Here is a 12,260-nt window from a genome sequence, read left to right as displayed (position 1 = left end):
GTCAACAGAACCTGCATCAGTATTTTTGTTCAAATATACCAATAAGTATCCACTTGACATTTTATTTTCTTTAATTTATTTGAAGTTGTATTTCTAAGTGATTTTAGTGGTTCTTGCTGTTGCATTTTTTTAAGACCTGGATCAGAGTAGGACCCACATAGGACTAGCTGTATGACGAAAACACTATTTTAAATATTCCCCAAAATGATTCGGCCTATTCACGTGGTAATAAAGGACAGTTTAAGATCCAGTGTAAATGCAACTAAGACATATCTGTCATCTAGTGGTGACTGGTGATAGTACAACTCAAAACTAGTTGACAGCTGTATATTCGCAGTTTGCATATTTGCAGACCTTTTTGACCCCCTTTTTTTGTGAAAAGCTCAGTGTGGCCTCCTGTTATATATTCAGTACAACCTTTAATTTTGTTTATTTTCTACTGGTATTCAACAATAGATAATCACTATTCAATATTATTGACAAAAATGGAGGGCCCCAAAATCAAATTTTGCTTAGGGCCGCTACTTCCACAGTTGCGCTTTAGAACAATTAAAAGACATTGATTTACACATTTGGAAAACCATTAAACACACAAAGTGCGTGTGACCTTCCTACAACACAATTACTGCCAATGTCTTTGAGTTTTGTGGGACAATATGGGCACTTATGAGAGGGAGTCAGAGGCCCAGCAGAGCCAGCAATTTATTTCAATACAGCAGAGACTCTTAAATTAAATGCAATTGGAAATTCAAATCAAACATTTTAGGGCAATAAACTTTTGCAAGACAACAGTCCTTTCAGTATTACGTCTTACTGTGTTTTGCATGTTTGTGTTGTATTTTTGAACATGAGACTTCACATTTTTAGTTACTAAGAAAATACATTTATTAAAAAAAAACATAATTATTTCAAATCTCTTGAAGAGCAATATCTACTTTCCAATTCTACAAATATTTCCCAAGACAATATTATGATACATCTTAACATTCCCTGATGTGGCTGCTGCTAATGTAGCAGCACTGTCATTTCGTTTGTAATTATAATACTGGTCATTTGGGATCCTGATTTTCATTGGCCCAATTAAGATTTAAGAACGATTTCTTAAAACGACAGCCTGTTTGTCAAAGTGTAATTTAAGAAACTGGGACAATTAACAAACGAGAAACATATATTCAAACACCATAATCATTTTATAATATAGTCAAAGTGAAAGCTATAATCAAGAAATGGTTAAAAATGTTTTGTTTTTTTTCCACTTGGAAATGTTTTTTTTAAAGTTTTCTTTTAATACGTTGAAATTTTGTCAATGTGCGCTCTTCGTAAGTTTGGTAGCTCTTTTTGTTTTCTCTGCTCTGCTTCTGAATATGGTTAGCTAGCTGTTGTAAATGCTTTTAAGGTGTTGTATCTTTGGACATAGATGGATTCCGTCTGACAGCAACTTATGAAGGTCATGATGATCACAAATCTTATTCTGTTGTATGAATGGCAACTGTTGGATACACAGGTTAATAGTACCTTCTGCCACCTAGTGGTAGAGGATTTAATTGCTTTGCAGGCAACACTATACATACTAATTTTCGCACCAATTATGTTACTTTTCGGCAGCACACCTGATGATCCCTTAAGGCACATTAATGTTCTGTGGCATAGTGATTGTGAATCTCTGTACTAGTGCGTGTATATTCAATTACCCTGCAGTCACATTGGTAGATCTGATTTCAAGTAGTATCTTATTATCACTGCCATGAGGCCTATCCTAACTGGGCCACGTGGGAGAGAAAAATACCCCATATTTTTGACTGAAATCAACCAAACACCAAGTGTATGATGTATGGAAAGTATAGATCCAACACCAACCACCAAAGAATCATGAAGTTTTCAAGCAGCTGCCAGGTCAAGAGGAGAAGATTTTGCACAATGATGCTCAGCTTCTGTCAAGTGGCCTGTTACTAAAGATTTAAGGCATTGCTCGTACATTTTAAATGTCAATGAATCTGTTCCCAAAAGCTAAGCAGTCTTGCAAAACAAGTTTGACACACCTGCTCTATTGTCTTCAGAGCTGTTATGTTTCCTGAAACAAACTAACCAGTCCAATCACTACTAAAAACCAATCAGTCCATCGACTGATCAATAACACGCCTGCTAATCAACCCCCCACAGCCCAGTTAAGTTTGGCTGTGCATCTCTGCTTGCTTCCCTCTCGCGAGCATATGGAGCTTGTGGCTGACCCGGGGAGTCGTTGAGTGTGGGGACAGATGCACTGGTCCCCCCCCTCCCTTCTCCTAAGCCCATACATGCGCCCACCCGCTTCACCCATCCTATCCACCTGTTTTGGGTCACACACACCAGTGGGACGAGTGGCGGTGCGCGTGCCACACCAGCCGCTTGGCCACCGAGACAAAAGAGGATTTATTAGGGAGGCCGGCCGCCTGGCCTGAGGGGGAACACAATGACGCGAGGCTGGCAGGGCCTCGGGGCAGTCCATCACGTGCCCGCTTGATCTGAATAAGCGTCAGGGGGCATCTGGTGCGTGCGTGCGTGTGTGTGTAACCTAAGGTATTATGCCAAACAAGGGGGTCCAATAATACAGTATGCGCGCTTGTTTATGCAAGGTGGGGGTGGGGGTAGAGAGGGGGTCTTTAAAAACAATTACGTGTATTATAACACTGGTCTACAGCATATTTTAATCTGAGACGGCTTTGTGTCGATGAGACATATTTTGATTCAAAGATGTCACCTTTTCTTCTGGCAGATCAGATATTTTTATTTTCTGATTTTAAGTTTGACCTATAAAAGCTTGCGCAATACAGATTTTACCATGCCTAGTGATTTAGAGCTTTGACATTTCAGAAAAAAATTCCACCTGTTGCTGAACCTAACCATAAATTCATAAATATTACCAAAATATTATTTATTATTATTATTATTATTATTATTATTATTAGGAATGAGTGAAAAAAAGATTTTGTTTAAGCGGCTAATGGCATTAATACATGAGTGGAAAGTATTTAATATTTTCTGTCAGCTGATTTTTTCCCCATAACAACAATTAAACTCCTTGTGAATTTTTTGTTTTTTTAGACACTATAAAAACTGTTGTGCCATGGAAGGTAGCGTCAGATTTACTTGCATACAAAGTGCTGAGTGTGCAATTTGGACTACCGCTATATGCATGTATTGTCGCTAAACACGTCCATCTTATCATGCATTTATGCTCGCTTGGGCAACTTCATAAATCGATGCAATCTTCCAGTTCAGATGAGCTGTTGATTAGCTGCTCTCATCACACGTGCTGGCAGTGCTGCTGAGTGATTTATGAACTCCAGCAGCGAGCTGAGCATTGACGCAGCGGGGGGGTGTCGGTCTCAGGTCGCCGAGGTTACCAAGGTCGGGTCAAGTTGAGCCTGAGCAGTCTGTGAGGAAGTTGACCCCTGGGTCACCCAGTAAAATGAACTAACATAACATGCCGACCTAAAAGCTGAACTGAAAACATGAGGTGGCGGTAGCTAAAAATTGTACAGTATAAAATTTGACTTGGATTATTTCCCGTGGATGTCACGCTTGGTTAGCTACCTGCTTCTGAATGGCTCTTGAAAAATTATCGTTTTCGTAGGGCTAACATTTTTCACCCTGTACTGTAAAAATATGAAACAGAATAAACAAAAAATTATTTGTGTGCCATTAAGCAGACTGGTTTTGTCTATTATTGTGACAATCAATAAGTGTTGATTTACAAGTGATGTTACGGATCTCTAATTGAAACTTTTTGTTAATTTGTTTACTCTGGTGGAGTCTAGACGACGTTGCATCATACTGGCAGGGCTGGCTCGTGCGTTATTGTGCCTATTGTAGGCAACGACGGCGTGTCACGCTCGATCGACAGGCACGGTTACACACAGCTTGTGGCGCCCTGACCTACAACTAACAACAGCCCCCCCTGGCCCCTCCCCGCTTGTTTGTCAGCTCTTGTTTGGCCTACTTTCATAAAGACAAACAACCAATTGTTTTGTGGTACATTTCCATTAAAATAGAATAAACAAATGGCGTGTGTGTGTGTGTGTGGGGGGGGGGGGGGGGGGGTCTTTCAGCGTTGGGCATTAAATGTTGCAGTTGCAAAGTTTGCTTTGTTTTTGCAGAGAATTGGTGATTGGACAAACCTTAAACACACAATGACAATATGCCTAGAAAAGGTAAACAAAAATCTGACATCCATCAAACAGCAACAGTGCCTTCAATCAATTGTGACAAACCAATTAAACTCTCCATTCCTTCCTGCGTTTGAGGGCAGCAGACCGCCTAACCGGTCCTTGACCCCTACAACCCACCCCGCCCTTATTCTCCCATCCAGAGACAGTAGAGATGCTACAGTTCATTAACGAGTATGCTCCATGGCACTTACTAAGAGTCCTTAATTAGTGGCACACCGCGCTGCACGAGGAGGGTGGAATCCAAGGGGAGGGGGTGTCCACAAGGCTCCATTGGCTTTTATGTTATATTACAAAGTATAATCATAAAAAGGTCAAATAGAACACATGTACTAGATGTATTGCTTTGACATGAGGAGTGCGAGCAAACTAAATTGATTTGTTTCTTTGAATGGCAGAGCACATGAAGGCCGGACTGTATCAAACACGTGATTGAATCGCTTTAAATGGGTGTCAAACAAGCGTGGACATCATGTTTGACTTAAATTATCAGCAGTCCCACAGGAGGTGTCTGATGCCACCCACCCCCACAGTAAAGGGTCCGTGTGTGTGTGTGGAATACAAACACAGGATTCACCGGTGACCACTGGGTCAGCACGCGGGTGCCGGTTGCGCCTGCGGGACTTCATTGCTACATTCCTACGGCAGCGTTTTTAATTTGCTGGACGTGAACCACTTCCAGACCCCCAAACCCCCCCACGAGCAGGCACTAACGGGAGAGACAGCACTTCTAACGTGCAGGCAGAATGGCTTTAAGTGTGTTTGTGTGGCAGGTGGTGGTGATGGGCGGGTGGGTGCATATTTGGTTCGGGGGGGTTGGGGGGCATTCTCGTCTGTTGTAGGGTCCCAGATGGGTTAATGGGGAGTTTAGCATCAGGATTACAATGCAACAGTGTGGCTTCAGATTTAGTCGTGATTACCCCAAGCTCGCTGGCAACCCCCTGCCACCCCTTAGTAGCACCACTAACGGGCCAACAACACGCCTGGATGAACACAACCAAAACACTACCATCTCACACAATAACATGAATAAACAAATAAATGCAATTATAAAGTAAAATTAAGTCATTTTTGTGTCTCAGAGCCAAAGGGTGGCTTTTTTAAATTTTTTTTTTTTATTTGTGTTTGTTTACTGAGAAGCTCAATACACAATGATTGTTATTGTAATCAGTAATATCTTGGTCCCCTTTAGTGAATTACTACATTTTGTAAGAGGCAAAAACTTTTTTTTTAGTGGCTATGATGGACTGTGGTGTTATTAAAACAGACCTAATTATGAATGGGCTAAAGTGTGGTCTGTCTCCAACTCCTCACCTCCGCAGGGCGTCGGACTAATCCGTTTGTCAAACGCGTGTCTTACCTCTGCACACTCCACCCTCGCTCCCCCAGCTGCTGGCCACAACAGGTCCGCTTCGACTACAGCCAAGCCCAGGGAGATTGAAATGTTATGGAAAAGGAGCACTAATTAAATTCCTTAGGTTAATCCCTGCCGATCTCCTCATAGCACTCTCCAAGTGGGCCCTGTGAGGAGAAAGAGAGGTGTGGGGGGGTCAGAGACTATAAACAAACACTCAGCACTAACACAGCCCAGAAAAACAATTTCCAGCCTGCAAAAGGAGGCCCGGTGTGAAAATGCAAGGAGTGGAAGTGTTGCACGGCTATGGATTAAACAACATGAGAACAAACAATCATTTTGGTTCAGAGGCGAGAGGGAAAATGTGAACATGCAACAGGAACATGATATTCATGCTCACACCTTGCCAAAATGGCAATCTAACTATTTAAGGCTGCACTCAATGTCAAATACCCAAAAGAACACAAGTGCACTTTTGTATATTGAAAGAAATCATATATAAATACATACCGTATTTTCCGCACTATAAGGCGCACCGGATTATATGGCGCACCATCAATGAATGGCCCATTTTAAAACTTTGTCCATATATAAGGCGCACCGGATTATAAGGCGCACCTTCAATGAATGGCCCATTTTAAAACTTTGTCCATATATAAATCCATATATTTGAACACGCCTGCTGCAGTGGCTCAATACTGGTCCATATATAAGGCGCACCGGATTATAAGGCGCACTGTCGGCTTTTGAGAAAATTTGAGGTTTTTAGGTGTGCCTTATAGTGCGGAAAATACGGTAAACACAATCATAAAGTGTTACATATGATACTTATCTGTTTCCTAATAATTGTGAGAAATCATTGATTTGATCTAAGGTGACTTTTTTCCACAATTTTTAAAAACTCAACGACCTGAACAGCCGCCCGCCTCCATGTTAAAAGTTATTCCACTCTTTAAAGAAGTTTGTAATCGAGTCACAGCCTCCGGTTTTGGTCAGTGAGAAAATGAAGCGAGCAGGTGATGGGCAAGCCACGTGGGGACGTCGTAGTGGGAGACGCGGGTGCATTACACACTGTGGGCGTGCTGCGTCACACACACCACGCGCCTGCGTTGTGGCTTCGCTCAGAGGTGTAATGCCTGATTAGGGGATTACAGGAAAGTGCTTCTTTGCAGTTCTGTGAGAAACAATTATTAACATGCTGGTGTCTCTAATCCTGGATAAACACAGCTTTTCAAGAACAACAGCAGAGTCTCTCTTCCCCTCTTAAAAAAAGGCCTGTAGTCACTTGAACTCCAAAGTCTACCTAATAGCGGCGGAGGAATGAGGCTAGTGTGATGACGTACAGTCGCTAGCCAACAGGCCTTCACAGCACAGCTTGGGGGGAAGAAAGAGCATTGTGCCGTGCGGCTTGTTGAAAGGGCATTACACTGAGACATGTAATCTTTTATTTGTTTGTGCACTTGTCTCGTGTAATCTGTATGACACACTTTCCTGAGTCAAGATCCTTGGAATAGCTCATTCAGGTGGGACTACTAACTCATGGAGTCATGACTGGTTGGCAAAAAAATAGGGAGGCAAGGAATATTGGATGCTGAAGGTTGAGCTGCTGATTCAGTTCTCATCTAATAATTCAAAGTGAATGCACGAAAATTTAGTCAGACGTCACTGAGAAAGTTGAACACTAAATTTAATTTGAGTTGGATTGTGGTACTTTTTAAACGGTTCATTGATTGGTCATTGTAAGCAGTTTAAAATGGGCACGATTCCAGTCTCTGAAATGCAGTTAAGATATTTTAAGCTTAACAACATGTAGATAATTATTGCACATTTTTGTGAAACAAGAACACAATATTTAAACAGTCCAATTGAGTCGATTGGACCTCTGCAGATTATCTCCATTAATATTAAGAAACAAAATGTTTTTGCAAGCACTTGAGCATTTTGTATACCTTTGTGATAACAAAATACTTTGATAATTATGCTATTAAACTAATATGATGAATCTGGTCTCCAGTAGCCATGTGAGAACTGATGTGTCCTCTGAATGCAGTAACACACACACACACACACACACACGTGCACACACACATTCTCAGCATTGCCCGTGGCTCTGAAATACCAGCACATCAAAACAGCCTGAACATTTTAGTTGCGACGCTGCAACATGCTGACTGGCCAAACTGTCCACTCACTGACACTTTGAAGAGTTCCTCATCTCAACCTCTCCACCCTTCTTTCTTCCCATTCCTGTCAAGATGTAACATTCGAAACGTGGGTTTTAATCAAAATGCCTGTACTGGTTAGACCTCAGAAAGGATTTTAGTGTCACCAAATGACCTCTGAGTCAGTCGAGGAATTGAGGATTACAGTCACCTCATTTCCTAAGAGGGAGCTGAGGGCAGTGCAGGGTGAGTGTGGTCCAAAGGGTGCTGGTGCTGATGTTGGGGATGTGCTGTGCCCATCTGGCGGGCGAAGGCTTATCACTAAGCTCGGAGGCCCCCCTGCAGGGGTTCCACAGACTGCTGATCACTAGCCCCCCTGCTGGCTCCTCCAATCACTTGACCTCCTCTGCACATAAACACACAAACGCCTGTCATGAGAAAATATGTTCACACGTGAACCTTTGACTTGTGCCCTGACACTTACAGGATAGAGTTCATGCCGGATTTTTTTTTTTTTTTTAATACAGAACATTTAACTTACTGTGCATTGAAGGCTAAGATGTATATGGAGACTAATGCAAATGATCTGTTTCTATGGTTTTACGGTGTTTGGGGGAAAATACAAATTAAAACATTTTACAAACAGTATTCCCAAACAGTATTTGAGAAAATTACAAACATTGACAATAACAACAAAAAATATGCTTGGATACTCACCTCAAATATGTGTCAATATGTTGTTATTAAGGTCCAAGTATTATTCACTGAGCAATTGAGCGGAGAAAGCCTTAAAAAGTTAAAACAACAAAAATTAAATAATAAAACTTAAAACATGACTCTGCACCAATTAGGCCTGCCTACCTTGCCACAATGTTTTGTAGAAATCATTTGTTATAGTTTAATCTTGCTCACAAACAAACAAATGGCAATAAAAGCATAACCTTGCAGGTGGAGGCAAAATGTAAACACAAGAAATAGGAAGAAAAGCGCAACACAAACATGCAGTGTCCATACGGAACAACACATTAACGAGCACACACGTGATCAAATAAAAATACACACACATAATTACAAAAATATAGACGGCTAGGCAAACACAGAAGCAGCCGCACGCCACACACAACCAATGCTAATCCCCCAGACACACACTCACACGGGGCATCATATTGTTTATCACTGTGAACCAGCCCAGTGACACCCATCACTCTAATTCCATTTGTCTGTTTAGATTCGTTTTGCTTTAATCCCCCCCTTGTTTGTGCACATCTGCAAGCAGCGCCACGGCACGGCACGGCACATCCGTCGCCAGGCCGCCCGCCATACACGAGACGGAGAGACAGACAGAGTGAGAATCGGTCTGTCTGAAGCTCCAGCGGCAGGGGCACACGGGCGGTATCTCCTTGCCCAGGGAGAAGCGGTCCATCCCAGGGACGGCAGCGGCGCCAGGCCCGCGGGCCCCGCTAATCACAGCAAACAGTCAAACACGCACGGGCTCTAACACCAACACAACGTTAAAAGCTTTTTACACAGTATTACAGCACATCTTATTATCCCATTCAAGTCCCTCTATTAGCTCAATTGGATGGTGGGATTTTCATTTGTAAATTGAGGGATTTTAGATTAGCTTGTCTGTCAGCAATGAAATGGCCCCATGAGACTGTGAATTATGTGACCAATCACATAGGAATCGGTGCGGCTGAATACCGGAGAGCCTGCTTGAAATTTAACCTAGTTTGTGTCGTAAATTTATATTGCATCTTAGATTTTATCAGCGTGAGCAAAACAATTGCAGATCACACGTGCAGGGAAAAGGATACAATTCACACTTAAAATAAAGCAATGTTAGCTTTTTATACAGGATATCATATTCAAGCCTAATAGAGTGCCATTAAAGAGATAAATATGAGCCACTGTACACACCTAGGAGCAACATTATGCAGAAGAGGAGCGGGTTGCTTGAAAGGAGGGGAATCATTTACCCGTCTTTCTCCTCGGGCCTTCCATTCAGACGTAGAGTGAGAGCACGCGAGGGGGTCGGCGGGGAGAAGACGGCACCCCGAGCGAGTCGAGAGACCCGGCAAATTATGAAAATGCTTCTCTATGTCCTAAATGGAGGCCGAGCTCTTTAATGTGGCACAAAATTAGAACCTGGGGGAGGAAGTGTGGCCTGCTTGATTGGCGAAACACCTCCTGGCCCACTGTAGTTCTCACTCACACACACACACACACACACGCGCGCACACACACACACGCCTTTCCAGGCGTACAGATATTATCCTGTGCCTAGTGGCTGTGTCTTGAATTGGCAAAAAGTGAAGGACCTCAGAAAGAGCCCAGGGGCATCTATAAAGGTACCTAATTTGTCAGTTTACTCCTCAATTATTTAAATAGATCTAAGACGGCAGCGTCGAATAGGGCTTTATTTATTTTTTTCTGCCTCTTCGCAGTCAAGCATAAAGAGACCTTTCGCCACGGTAACCATTTTCAATTATGCGCCGCTCTGCTGTCTTTGATATACACACGTGGTGTAGTGGAGAGGCACCGCATCAAATAAACAAATGTGTGTACACAAGATAACAGCAGCAACTTGGGGATAATATTCTCGCAAGAACTCAAAAGTTATCCCGCGTGGACAGATTAGAACTCTATGAAAATGTGCACAAAGTAGACGGACAAACATTGCTTGTGAAGTGCTATCACACGGGCAAATAAAAACATTCACGCGGCTATTGCTGAGGATTACAGTCAGGTTTGGATATGAAAAGCAAGCACACGTGTCCTCTGTTGACACTAAAGCCCCACCTCATCAATTTAACATCAGTACAGTCAAATGTTATGCGGTCGACACTGCGTTTTGGGCCTCAAGTGTGACGATTGATACTGAAAATGGGAGCTGTCGCATTCCTCAGACCCAAAATCCACCTTACATCAACAATTTGCTTCGTTTAATTTCAAGGTGTTTCCGTGAGGGTGAGATTTGCATTTCAGCAAAAAAAAAATGACAAGTCTAAGGCCCGGTTTGGGTGGATCCCAGATAAAATAGCAAAAACCGCTTGACACAATGGGCACCACCCAAAAACAAACAAAATGGAGCATGCTGGTAACACCTGTACAAATAAAGTCATTAAGCTTGCAAACATTCTGTACCTGCACTGCTGACAGACAGACGGACAGAAACAACCTCACAGTGAGAAGCACACATGTTAAGAGTGATTGTAAACAAACTCCTGATAAACAAATCATGGCATGTCAACACTGACGCTAATGGGCATAATTCTACTCAATACGCATGGATAGATTCATATGGGAAATGGTTAGGATCAATAAAAATGGAGGATGGTTATTAATGATCTCGGGTGGTGGTAGTCAAAGTGCGGTACGAGTACCGCAATTGTCGTTTAAGTGGAAGTGGAATTTAATCTTTGAGAACAGTTTGTTGTCTTAGTTAAACCAATAGAAACAACTTTAGGTATGTTTACATTTAATTTACATATATATGAAAGATTGGAATCATTTGTACTTTTTTGCATTACATTTTGACTTTATCCATGTAGAATGTAATACTTTTTATTTCTATTTTGCGCAGAACCAATCGGCTGGATCAAATCACCAGATATTTGACATTTTATGCAAAATCGGCAAAAACCTCAAAACTTTCAGTTCAATTTCCCCAAAAGCATAAACTTTATATCGCCTTCTATTCTGTAGGTGTCCCCTTACTTTTGTCCCTTTCGAATATGAAGTTACTGTCTTCCTGAATAGCTCGAGTTTTAACACCCATGACATCAACAAAGAATGTGTGCGAAAGTTTGGAGGCAGAAGTTGGCAACCTGCACAGAATTGGGTGGTGCCTGGTAAGCAGCCTTGAAACAGGTTTCTCATGCTTAAAAATGGGATCTGCAGGCAAAGTTTTTCCAGAGTGTAAGATTCTGGGAAAACTGCGGCCAGCTCTGTATATCATGGCGCTCACACCCTCTATTCTCTTCCCAAACACTAAGAGACACATCCAGAGTTGCCGCCTCCCTCCGCTGCAGCTTCCATGCAGCCAGAGAGAGGAGAGGAGATAGGCCCAGTTGCTAAAGCTGTCTTTTCAGCCCCTGCTCACCACTCCGTCTATCTGAGATACACAGCAAGCGGAGGTGTCGCTTTTCTGCTGGCATTTCGGACAGTATCTACTTATAGACGGGAGGAAAAAGAGAAAAGAAAAACAGAGAGGGTATTATCAGGGAGGGATGAGAGCAGCAAAGACATTTTGTCTTTTTATTCCCCTTCTAAGCCCTGGGCTTTGCTCCCAATCCGATTGGTCGATACGGCCAGGGATGTAAATGAAATGCAAAGAGGAATAAGGCTGGCTTCCCATCTTCCGGAGTGTGCCCGCCTAAGTCCCCCGCCCCTCTCGTGCTGCCTTGCTGTTGTCTTTCTGTCTCTCCATTCATAGACCCGCTGCTCGCCCTGTTCCTGTCTTACCCTCACATTCCCTCCCTCAATCCCCCCCCTCCATCCTTGCCCCATCACTCGACTCTCCCTGGCTGGGCTCAC

This window comes from Syngnathus scovelli, chromosome 14, assembly GCF_024217435.2.
Source record: "Syngnathus scovelli strain Florida chromosome 14, RoL_Ssco_1.2, whole genome shotgun sequence".
Lineage (NCBI taxonomy): Eukaryota > Metazoa > Chordata > Actinopteri > Syngnathiformes > Syngnathidae > Syngnathus > Syngnathus scovelli.
This window is presented reverse-complemented; position numbering follows the sequence as displayed.